The following is a 10,965-nucleotide window of genomic DNA, read 5'->3' as shown; positions in this document are numbered from 1 at the left end:
TGGGGCCGAAACGTCAGCCTTCCTGCTCCTCTGATGCTGCTTGGCCTGCTGTGTTCATCCAGCTCTACACCTTGTTATCTCAGATACTCCAGCATCTGTAGTTCCTACTATCTCTGAAACATTAGTTGCTGTTCTCTTAAAAGTGTTCATGATTGTATACACATGCAAGAAATGAGTTTGCCCAACAGTTGGCAGCAGAAATTGTTGTTTTACAACCACACATCAGATATTGTCTATGATACCGACAACTATATGTTTGGTGGCTAGGTGGAATAGTTGATTTGATTGTTAGTGCACATTCCTATCAATACTCGCAATCAGTTTTGTCATTAACTTTTGGTAAGCTGGTTTAACAACGTACAGTAGCATCATCTCCGCCTTAACCAGTGATAGGTCTCTCACCTTCATGTCAGGAGGTTGTGGGTTAAAACCTTTGCTCCACAGAACAGAACAGCAAAATCTACACCAATAATTAAAGACAGATTACATGGAAGGTGTCATTAAAAGGGGCTCAACCTGCCCCCTCAGGTGGACATACAAGATCCCATGGTATTTTTCAAAGTCCTCCTTCATTCTGAAAACCAATAGTTCTCCTTCAATCAAACTACTGGAAAACAGACCTTTTTTATTGGTATCAACATAGGTTCAAAAATTTCAATTTGGTCACTAAGCACTGGATGATAGTTTCTAATTTTAGTAATGAACAGTAATCAATAATTCAACCTGGAAGGATGTCATCATATCCCAACTACCCAAAAGACCAGAAATTTATTAGTGTCAAAACTGAAACCATTTGAATTTAGTCATGTAAACATAGGTTAATAGTGGCAACAGAAAAATGAATAAAGGCCACAATTTGGGCTCAAAAAAGCATGCTGAGAATTTGAAATAACTAATGATGTATTGTCAAATCGGATTTAAAACTGGCTTAGAGGCAGGAGGCAGAGTATAGTAGTTGAAGGTTGTTTTTGTGAATGGAAGGTTGTGTCCAGCAGCATACCAAAGGGTTTACTGCTGGGCCTCTTGCTGTGCGTATTGTATATTAATTGTCTAGACGTGAATCTAAGAGGTTTTAATCGGTAAGTCTGCAGGTGACACAATTAATGTTGTGTTAAATAGTGAAGAAGAAAACTGGATTACAGGGTGTTATAAACAGGTTGGTCAGATGGGCAGAATAATGGTAAATGAAATTTAATCCTGAAAAGTGTGAAATGATGCATTTTGAAATACTGACAAGGGCAAAACAGTAAATGTGAAATGTGAAGTGTGAAAGAAGTACAGAGGGATCTTGGTGTGCATGTCCACAGATTCACAAAGGCATTAGGGCAGGTAGATAAGGTAGCTAAGAAGGTGTACGGGATGCTTGCGTTTATTAATCAAAACATTGAATACAAGGGGATTTGATTCCTCTTCAGAGGGTGCAGAGGAAATTCAACAGAGTGTTGCTTGTGCTGGGGCATTTCAGGTAAGAAAAAGTGGACAAGCTGGGATTGTTTTCCTTTGAGCAGAAAAGGCTGAAGGAGTACAAAATGGAGGGGCATAAATAGGAAGAAACTTATGCTCTTAGTAGATGGATCAATTACCTAGGGCATGCATTTGAAGTAAGTGGCATGAGGTTCAGAGGGCATCTAAAGACTTAGTGATGGATATCTGGAACTCATCACATGAAAGAGTGGTAGAAGTGGGACCATTACAACATTTAAGCAGTATTTAGATGATCACATGAATCGCCAATTGCATACAAAGATACGGACTAAGTGTTGGAAAATGGGACTGGAGTAAATAGGGTGCTTGATGGTAACAGTCTATGGCTCATGTGAGTGGAATATGAGCAGTTATCATCCAAAGGGGTAGGATGTTCATTTTGCAGACACACTTACGAACCCCAGCAAGTCAAATGCGTGTAAAGATGTTGCTACTTACCCACTGCGTGTTTAAACCCCCCGAGAGGAGTGCGTGTGAACGAGTGAGTGCAGCCTACCGATGCTACTCCTGACTTTATGGCATTGAAACGCGAGCAGCGCCCAGACCCGGAAGGAGCCACGTTCTGGCCGCCTGCACAACGTTCCAAACCTCAGAGTCCTCAGCAGCAACACCATGTATCAAATTAAATAAATATCAAATTAAATAAATATCAAATGCTGCACCGTTCATATCAATTCAAATACAGAAACAAGAAAGCAAGTACCTTTTGATCCAATTTCTCCAATTTCCGACTGTGAGTTTTTGTTTTTGCTATCTTTTATTTATTTGGATTGAATTGTTTTTTTTTCTTCCCCCATCTACTCGATATAACATTAACAGCAAACATGACCAGTTTTTGCTCGCACCATTTTCACTTTGTTTATTGGTGCTCGGGTAATTGTGTCGCGGTTTGATGACGTACTGCGGCGGGAACATTCGAGATTTGGCTGAAAATTTTGAGCTCGAATCGTGTTATTTGCGTTTTTTCACCTCCCGAAGGTATCGAATCGGAGACGGTAATTCTGAGGTGTACTTTATTTGTTACTTATGTCTGATCGTTGCTGTCAGTTAAATCCTACTCTGACTGAGTTTTAGAGCCATAGAGATGTACAGCACGGAAACAGACCCTTCGGCCAAACTCGTCCATGCTGACCTGATATCCTATATAAATCCAATCCCATTTACTAGCTTGTGGCCCATAATCCTCTAAACCCTTCTATTCATGTACCCATCCAGATGCCTTGTAAATGTTGTAATTGTACCAGCCTCCCCCACTTCTCCTGGCAGCTCATTCCATACATGCACCACCCTCTGTGTGAAAAAGTTGGTCACTTTTAGCCACCCTTAGGTCACTTCTAAATCTTGCCCCCTCTCACCTTAAACCTATGCCCTCTAGTTTTGGACTCCCCTTCCCTGGAAAAAAGACCTTGTCTATTCGCCCTATCCATGCCCCATATGATTTTATAAACCTCTTGTAAGGTCACCTCTCAGCCTTTGATGCTCCAAGGAAGGTAGCCCCAGTCTATTCAAGTTTAACAACATCTTTCCTATAACAGGGAGACCAGAATTGAACATAGTACTCCAAAAGTGCCCTCACCAATGTCCTGTACAACCGCAACATGACATCCCAACTCCTTTACTCAATGCAGTGATCAATAAAGGCAAGTGTATCAGACGTCTTCTTCACTACCCTGTCCACCCGTGACTCCACCTTCAAGGAACTATGAACCTGCACTCCAAGGTCTCTTTGTTCAGAAACAGTACCCCCACAAAATGAAAGCTTTATCAGGAGAGTAAAGCCCCCAAGCGTCACGTTTTGTTCACGTTGCCACCTGGACTTCAGGGAAAATAGGGTTATTTGTTTGCAGCATAATTAATTGTCGCCATTTAAGATTGGGTCTGTGGCAAGGCATTGTTTTATTCACTAATCCAAGTACAACAACAGATATGTTCATATAGTTGTAAAGAGTATTTTAGACCACAAGGTGTTCTGCTGTCTGGCAAAATTCCTTCTGGCCCAACTAAACCCACAAATATTATCCCATGAATTTTTGTGGAGTCTTGCTATCTGTAAGTTGACTATCATTCCGTTAACAGCAGTGACTACAGTTCAAAATACAGTTCATTGGATAACAGCAACTTAGATTTATTTATTTATGTGATGCTTTTGTTGAATGTAACATCCCAAAGCATTACACAGGACATTATAAAGTAAAATGACATGCATAAATTGATATTATGTTAATTGACAAGCTTCGTCAAAAAGGAAAGTTTTAAATCCCAGAAGTGAGGTACAGACACAGGTTTAGGGACAGAAATTCAAAGCTCAGTGTAGGGGATATCTAGAGGCATGGTACTAAAGTTGGAGCAATTAAAATTTGGCGTGCTTAAATCAATATCTTTGGAGGAATTCAAACTAATAGAGTATGGAATATACAAGACCAGCCAGGATTGCTTTAGAATATTAAAACTTTGAGGTAAGAAAAGTATGAAAATGGGTTTTAGCAGCAGATGAACTGAGACAGGGGTGATGTTACAGAGAAAGTTTCTGTAGAAGAAAAAAAGAGTGAGACAGAAAGTGAAGAACTTTAGGCCAGTTAGCCCAACACCTGTCAGTGGAAAATGCTGGAATTCACTATTAAGGAAATAGCAGGACATTTAGGAAATCATAAAATTATGTTGATTCTGTTTGATTGTATTATGAAAGGGAAATTTATGTTTGACAAATTTACTGAGTTCTTTAAGATGCAACAAGTATGGTAAAGAAGAAAAACCAGTGCCACACAAGCTAAAAGCTCATGGTGTTGATGGACAGAGGATGAGCTAACTTTTAGGAAAGAGAAAGTGGATAAATAGGTCAGTTTCAGTTACGTTGTGGAGTGCCGCAGGGCTCAGGACTGAAACCTTATCTGTTTGCAACATATATCAATGATTTGAATGAAAGGATCGAGTGTGTTGAAGCTAGATTTGCTGACAATACAAAAATGAGAAAGCAAGTTATGAGGAGGATGCATTGAGTCTGCAGAGAAATGTAGATAGATTTAGTAATTGGGCAAAAAATTGGCTGATACAATGTGGAAAATAAGTGGTTTCCCACTTTGCTGGGAAAATAGAAAGCAGAATATTTACGTGGAAAAAGACCGCAGAAAATGCTGCAATGCAGAAAGATCTAGGTGTTATAGGCAGCAAAGGTTTACTAGACTGATTCCGGGGATGGCGGGTCTGACATATGAGGAGAGATTGACTAGGTTGGGATTGTTTCGCTAGAGTTCAGATGGATGAGGGGGTATCTCATAAAGACTTATAAAATTCTAACAGAACTGGACAGGGTAGTTGCAGGGGGGATGTTCCCAAAAGTAGGTGTGTCCAGAACCAGGGGTCACAGTATGTGGATTCGGGGTAGACGAAAAAGGACAGAGATGACGAGACATTTCTTCACCCAAAGAATGGTGAGCCTGTGGAATTCATTACCACAGGAAGTAATTGATGCCAAAGCATTGAATGTATTCAAGAGGCGACTAGATATAGCTCTTGGCGTGAATGGGGAGAAAGCAGGATCAGGCTATTGAGTTGGATGATCAGCCATGATCATGAAGAATGGTGGAGCAGGCTCGAAAGGCTGAATGGCCTCCTCTTGCTCCTATCTTCTATGTTTCTATAAAAGTTAGCGTGCAGGTTTGGTACAGAAAGTAATTCAGAAGGTAAGTGAAAAATTAGCCTTTACTGTAAATGGGTATGGGGTGTAAAAGAAGTTTTACCAAATTGAGCACTGCATTGGTGAGAATGCATCTACAGTACTGAGTACAGTTTTGATTTTATTTAAGGAGTCATCGACTTGCTTTGGCGACAGTTCAGGAAATTCAATTGATTGACACCTGGAATGAAGGCATTGTCTTAGGAGGAAAGGTTGAGCAGGCTGGACCGATATCAGTTGATAAAGACAGTGAGTGTTGAAGGTGGTGCATGTAGGTGCAAAACAAATGTGCTGCTTTGTCCTGGATGGTATTGAGTTTCTTAAATGTTGTCCACCCATCCAGGCAGGTGGATGGTATTCCCTCACTCTCCTGTCTTGTGCCTAGTAAATGATGGATAGCTATTGATGAGACAGGAGGTGAGATACTTGCCGCATAATTCCTAGGCTCTGACCTGCTGTTGTAGTCACAGTATTTCATACAGCTGGTCGAACTACCACCACATTACATTCATCCAACTATCCTTCTGACTTGATCCATCCTCTCCAGCCATCTATTCTCCTCCCTCCTACAATTACCTATCCTATCTATCTTGTGCACCTGCCTTCCCAACTCCATTTACCTACCTCATCCACTGACCCATCTCACTCACTTAACCAATTGCTCATCTACCCATTAAGGAGCATTCAAACTGGAATTCTAAATTCACCATATGGCAACTTGTCACAAACAGGAGGTTTGTGGTTTATTCACTGAACCTCGTTGTTGGTTTCTGTGTGGATTCCTGTGCTAAGCGCATTCAGAATGATGCAGTGCAAGTCAAATGCTTTAGTCAGCCTTTTGTAAAATAATTGTTGAACATATATGCACATAACATTCCTGTTTGTTTATTTATGGCAGATACAATTGCATCATTTTGCAGATGACCTGCTAATTGGAAAAGACAAAATAAAATGTCTTGCCGTGAGTTTATTGTAAGTAAAACAAATTTACTTGCTTGTGTTAGAGATCGTAGAAACTGCAGATGCTGGAGAATCTGAGATAACAAGGTGTGGAGCTGGATGAACACAGCAGGCCAAGCAGCATCAGAGGAGCAGGAAGGCTGACGTTTTGGGCCTAGACCCTTCTTCAGAAAAGGGTCTAGGCCCGAAACGTCAGCTTACTTGCTTGTGTTCATTGATAAATTGAAATTCATTTTAAAGTTTTTGTTAAAATTAGCTTTTACGTTGCAGTGTGCCAGTTGCAATATTTATTTGACGGACCAGATTCCACTGTTTATTTCCCCCTGTTTGCTCACACTTGGATGCATTGTCTTCAATTGTTATGAAATTTACAGAAACCTCTGTTACCTAGCAGTTCGAACAACAGATTTTTACTGCGAAGAACATCCATCATTTGAAGAGTCAATCTTTGTTTCATTTTTTTTCAATTTCAGGTGCTGTATACAAATCAAAAAACAAGAAAAGCAAAGAAATGGCATGATGGCATTTTAAGAACCAGTTCCTATGGAAATAAGGTTTGTTCAGCAAATAGTGAACTATTATGTGGTCTATGCTGTGTAACATGTAAGTGCAAGGAATGTTTTGAAGACTAATAGATTGGAAGTTTTATTTTACTGATAATTTGGATTTCACAGTATGCATAAGATTACATAACAATAAAATGGTATTTAAAACGTGATTTAATTGGTATTGTACTGTGGTTTTCCACTTTCACTAATGACTATTTACTGTTTATGTTTTCCCTATTTTGTCCCACCTGAAGTACCAATTCTCTGGTGAGTTACAACTTTACAGAGGGTGGACCACCTTATGGTGCGTCACTCAAGTAACCATCGTTGTGTGTTGAGGGATTTTTCAGCGCAGGTAGATCACCTCTAAATCCACTGTTCACACCAGACTGTTCCAAGAGACAATGCTGGATTGCGGTCTATACGACCAGTTTGAGAATAGAACTGCCATTTCAGCTGTCATCAGTTAATTTACCACAGACGGTGACTCAAATGAGTTGTTAGCTTTGGAAGCTGTGACATTATGGATTGAGTCAACAAGATGGTGTTGCTGATCAGTAATTCCTCACTTAGCATCATAGTTGTGTTCCTGAAAAGTGCAACTTTAAGGAAAACATTGTTAAGTGAATCAGATTTTCTCATAAGACTTGATGTATAAACTAGAGTCAGGTTTTTAACACATTTAGATGTTTGCAGAGATTTCACCATTGAATAAACTGACAGTGGGAATAGAATCATTAAACAGGGGACTGGTGTACAGAATTCAGGCACAAAATGTTGGGACAAAATCTGATGGGACAAGGATCATTGAAAGAGAGTGGAAGCAACTGGGAGAGAAATAGAACATGCAGGGAGAATGACAGAGAGAGGATGTGTATACAGGAATAGTATGAATAATTCAGTTGGATATATTGTTCAGAACAATTGATGAGAGAATTGTGAATTGAAATTATTGCTAGCATATGTTTTTTATTGTTAGACTCGTGGCCAATGTCTTTATTTCTGTCATGTCCTCAGTGTGTTTAGGAGCAGGGATCTTTTTCTTAGTTACAGACTGAATAAATAAACATAACAGGATCTGTTATTCACTAATGGCAATTTATTATTTAAATATTGTGCTTAAAATCTCTGTGACCACCGAATTCCATAAAGAGTGAGATGAATTTAGCAGTACATTTAAATGGAAAATGATGTAATAGTGAAGCCACAATGTTAAATGGATATATGTTTCTTATTGTATCAATGACAGTGTAATGAAACAACATTAACTGAATCAACATTTAGTGAGGAATCATTGATTAAGGCACATGCTAGTACTCTCTGGACTTTTACAAAGCCTGTTTGTGATTAAATATCCACCTTTATAGCTTCATGTTATAAATTATATGTGTTTATTTTGTATATGGAGTACTGAAAGCGAAATTAATTCCTCTGCATTGGAAACAAAAATGATTCATTAATGTGTTGATCTTCAACAGAATGTGATAATCTTTCATACACGATAATCTGCTAGGACTGCAGTTTGTCAAAGTTGTTTTCAGGATTCTTTCAGTTCTGACATAGTCTGAAGTCTCAAAACAAAAGTGCAATATTGCAATTTAATGTGGTATATAATGTTAGCAATAAATATCTCAATATCTTCAATCCTAATTGTCTTTGTTCTCTTGGTTTGCTTCTATTTTTATTCTTTCCCTGGATTATTGTTTTATAAATTATCAATTCCTGTAATTATCAACACTGAATTAGGGATGATGGAATTTTGGAGGGCAAACAGAATTTTACATCTTTTTTCCATTTGTTAACTTTTAGGCAACTTTGTATGATGATAAAGGTCTCTGTCTGGATCATATATACGTTAAATTTGAAGAGGTTAGTATATTTATTGAATTTTTATGTTGTGCTGTGACAATGGAATAATACGCATGCACTTGATTTTCTTTTTCAAAACAATATCTGTCATTACACCAATGATTTTAGCATTGTTTGATGTAGTTTTTCATATTGATAGATACGATCAGGCAATGACTTGGAGAGTGATCGATATTTGATTACTGTGGAAGAAGAAAAAACATCTAAGAATGAGGATGCCAATTGCTCTGGTCAGAAAATGGCTACAAAGCTTGTCACAACTAATATAATGCCTACAAACCTGCCTCGATGCCACTTGCCTGTCGGTCTAAAAAGGAAACATACTGTATGTAATGATTTTGTTGCATTTTCTAATTACTAATTGTACTTTAGATACATTTGAATATCCCCAAACTTTTGATCTTTTTATATTGAGTACACTATAATTTTGATACAGGGCTTTCAAGGACCACGGGAGATATCAAAGAAACCAACTGTCAAGGAGAATGATACAACAAGTGCAACAAATAAATCCCAGGCTCTAAATTTTTCACTCCCTCAGGCTTTTGCCACTTCACCCCTTTTTTCTACTTTATGCACAAGGGAAACTTCATCTTGCTCTGCTCTTGTTTCTGAAGCTTCCTCTTGTACGTCCAGGAAAGAGCTGTCAAAAGAAATGATGCCCAGCTTGTCATTATTGCCTCCAGCAACACTGAATCATTATGAGAAACCGAAGCACTGTGAAGAAATGAGGTCTTTTCATTCTGCACATACCGGTTTTACCTGTGGAGATTGCAATGAAAGAATATCTGAAACACTCCAGTCTACTACACCAACTTTCCCTCTAGGATTGTCTTCCCATTCCGAATTAGTACTTGAGAATAAAAGGAGCAAAGCTCAGATCCTAGCACTACTTGCAACAAAAATAGAGTCCAGCAGTCATGATCCAGAAACCTTTGAAGTTAAGCCACAGTTGCCATTGGTTAGTAATGGCACTACTTTTGCTGCAGACGATATCACTAGCCATCAACAGGAAAACTGCTTTGATCAGAATGATGGCTGTCTTGACAAAAAAGCAGATCCTGGGTTGATACAGCATTGCAGCACTGAATCACCTGCTTACCATGCAGATCGTAATGTTACGGCGAATTCATCCAAAAGTTTCGGCGGAGGAAGTTCTTCCTGCAATACTGAAGAAATGAATCTAAAGTGTGAGGAAAAGGAAGATTCCATTGTTCAAGCAACAAATGACCAAACTATATCTCCAGAGGTTTGGACGACTGCTGCTGTTGATGAAACACTGGACAATAACATCTGCAAACCAAAAGAATTTTCTGTCAAAATGGATAGTCCACCAAGAGGGTTGTTTTCTCTTGCTGATGATGAACACTCTGTACAATCTGTTATGCCTGTCGAATCAGACATGGTGAATACTAACAGTTTTGCTGATATAAATTTCAATATACTTGGTGAATTTAACCTAGATGCAATTGGCCCGAATGATTTGCATGGAAGTGAAATTGAAATGTTATCACAAACATCATTGAGCATTAGCAGCTCCTCTTTAAAACCCACTGAAGTGCCTTTGTTGCTCAAAGTTGAGGAAACCCCTGAACCCAAACACTTAGAATTGGAAGCTCAGTTACCAGTTCCTGAAGAAGAGGATTCAGATCACATCTTGCATGAAAAAAGTCAAACTGAAATCAAACCCAGAGCTGTTACGAATGCTGAAACTTTATCGGAAAAACATACCTTAGTTGCACATGAGATTTCTGCAGTGGAAATACAAGAAAACAGAATAAGTGCTGATGAGTATTCTTGTCTTCCGGCCCAAGGACATACATTCACACTGCTGAAGTCTTTATCTGAACATAGCACTGCAATTGAAAGCTTAGAGAAACTAAATGTACAAAACTGTTTCAAAGATCCTGCAATTAGTAAGGGTAAAGAACAACCATTTGTTAGTCCAGAAGAGGCCTCTGGAGGTAAGACTTCTGTGATTTATTCAGAAGTATATTCTGTGAAATATCTTGTGATTGCCGACTAATCTTTTTCTTGCATTCTTAGAGATGATTTTCAAGAATGTGGATTTGAAACACCATTACAATATGGACCACAACCCCAGCTACAGTTTGTCAGATCGTAATATAAACAGAGGTGAGAAACAAAAACAAAATTGACTTAAATAATAGAAATTACCTGGTATAATGTAGGTATGATGCAAATCCTAAAGTTTGAAAATCTAATTCACAATTAGCCACTGCTTTAAGATGCAGAAAACAAGAATGGTTGTTTTGAGTTACTTGTTAAAAAAAATAAAATAAAATACTATGACGTAAAAATGAGTTATTTGTCTAAACCTATCCAGTCTGTCTCAAAACTGAAAAACAAGATAATGTGCAAATAATACATTGTTTTGATAAAGTGCACAAAATAGCTGCATGATTCAAG

General features: G+C 38.5%; 2 protein-coding genes across 4 annotated transcripts in view; one reads left to right on the top strand and one right to left on the bottom strand.

Annotated features, from left to right (window-relative positions):
- larp7 (La ribonucleoprotein 7, transcriptional regulator) overlaps nt 1-2,383 on the bottom strand; it is a 36,404-nt gene extending 34,021 nt beyond the window's left edge. The window contains exons 1-2 of one of the 3 annotated variants that reach the window (XM_048618415.1): nt 2,189-2,382; nt 1,924-2,082 (exon numbers count right to left, since the gene is read on the bottom strand). The gene's annotated coding sequence lies outside the window, so the exon portion shown is untranslated. Of the gene's footprint in view, nt 1-1,923; nt 2,083-2,188 lie in introns of all 3 variants that reach the window. The other 2 variants (XM_048618488.1, XM_048618362.1) reach the window with 2 other exon arrangements.
- LOC109928744 (ankyrin-2-like) overlaps nt 1-10,965 on the top strand; it is a 909,810-nt gene that overhangs the window by 95,213 nt on the left and 803,632 nt on the right. The gene's annotated exons all lie outside the window — the stretch shown is intronic.

The sequence above is a fragment of the Rhincodon typus genome, chromosome 1 (assembly GCF_021869965.1).
Source record: "Rhincodon typus isolate 14 chromosome 1, sRhiTyp1.1, whole genome shotgun sequence".
NCBI classification, from domain to species: domain Eukaryota; kingdom Metazoa; phylum Chordata; class Chondrichthyes; order Orectolobiformes; family Rhincodontidae; genus Rhincodon; species Rhincodon typus.
Note: the sequence above shows the minus strand (reverse complement) of the source record. Positions and strands in the feature narration are given on the sequence as shown.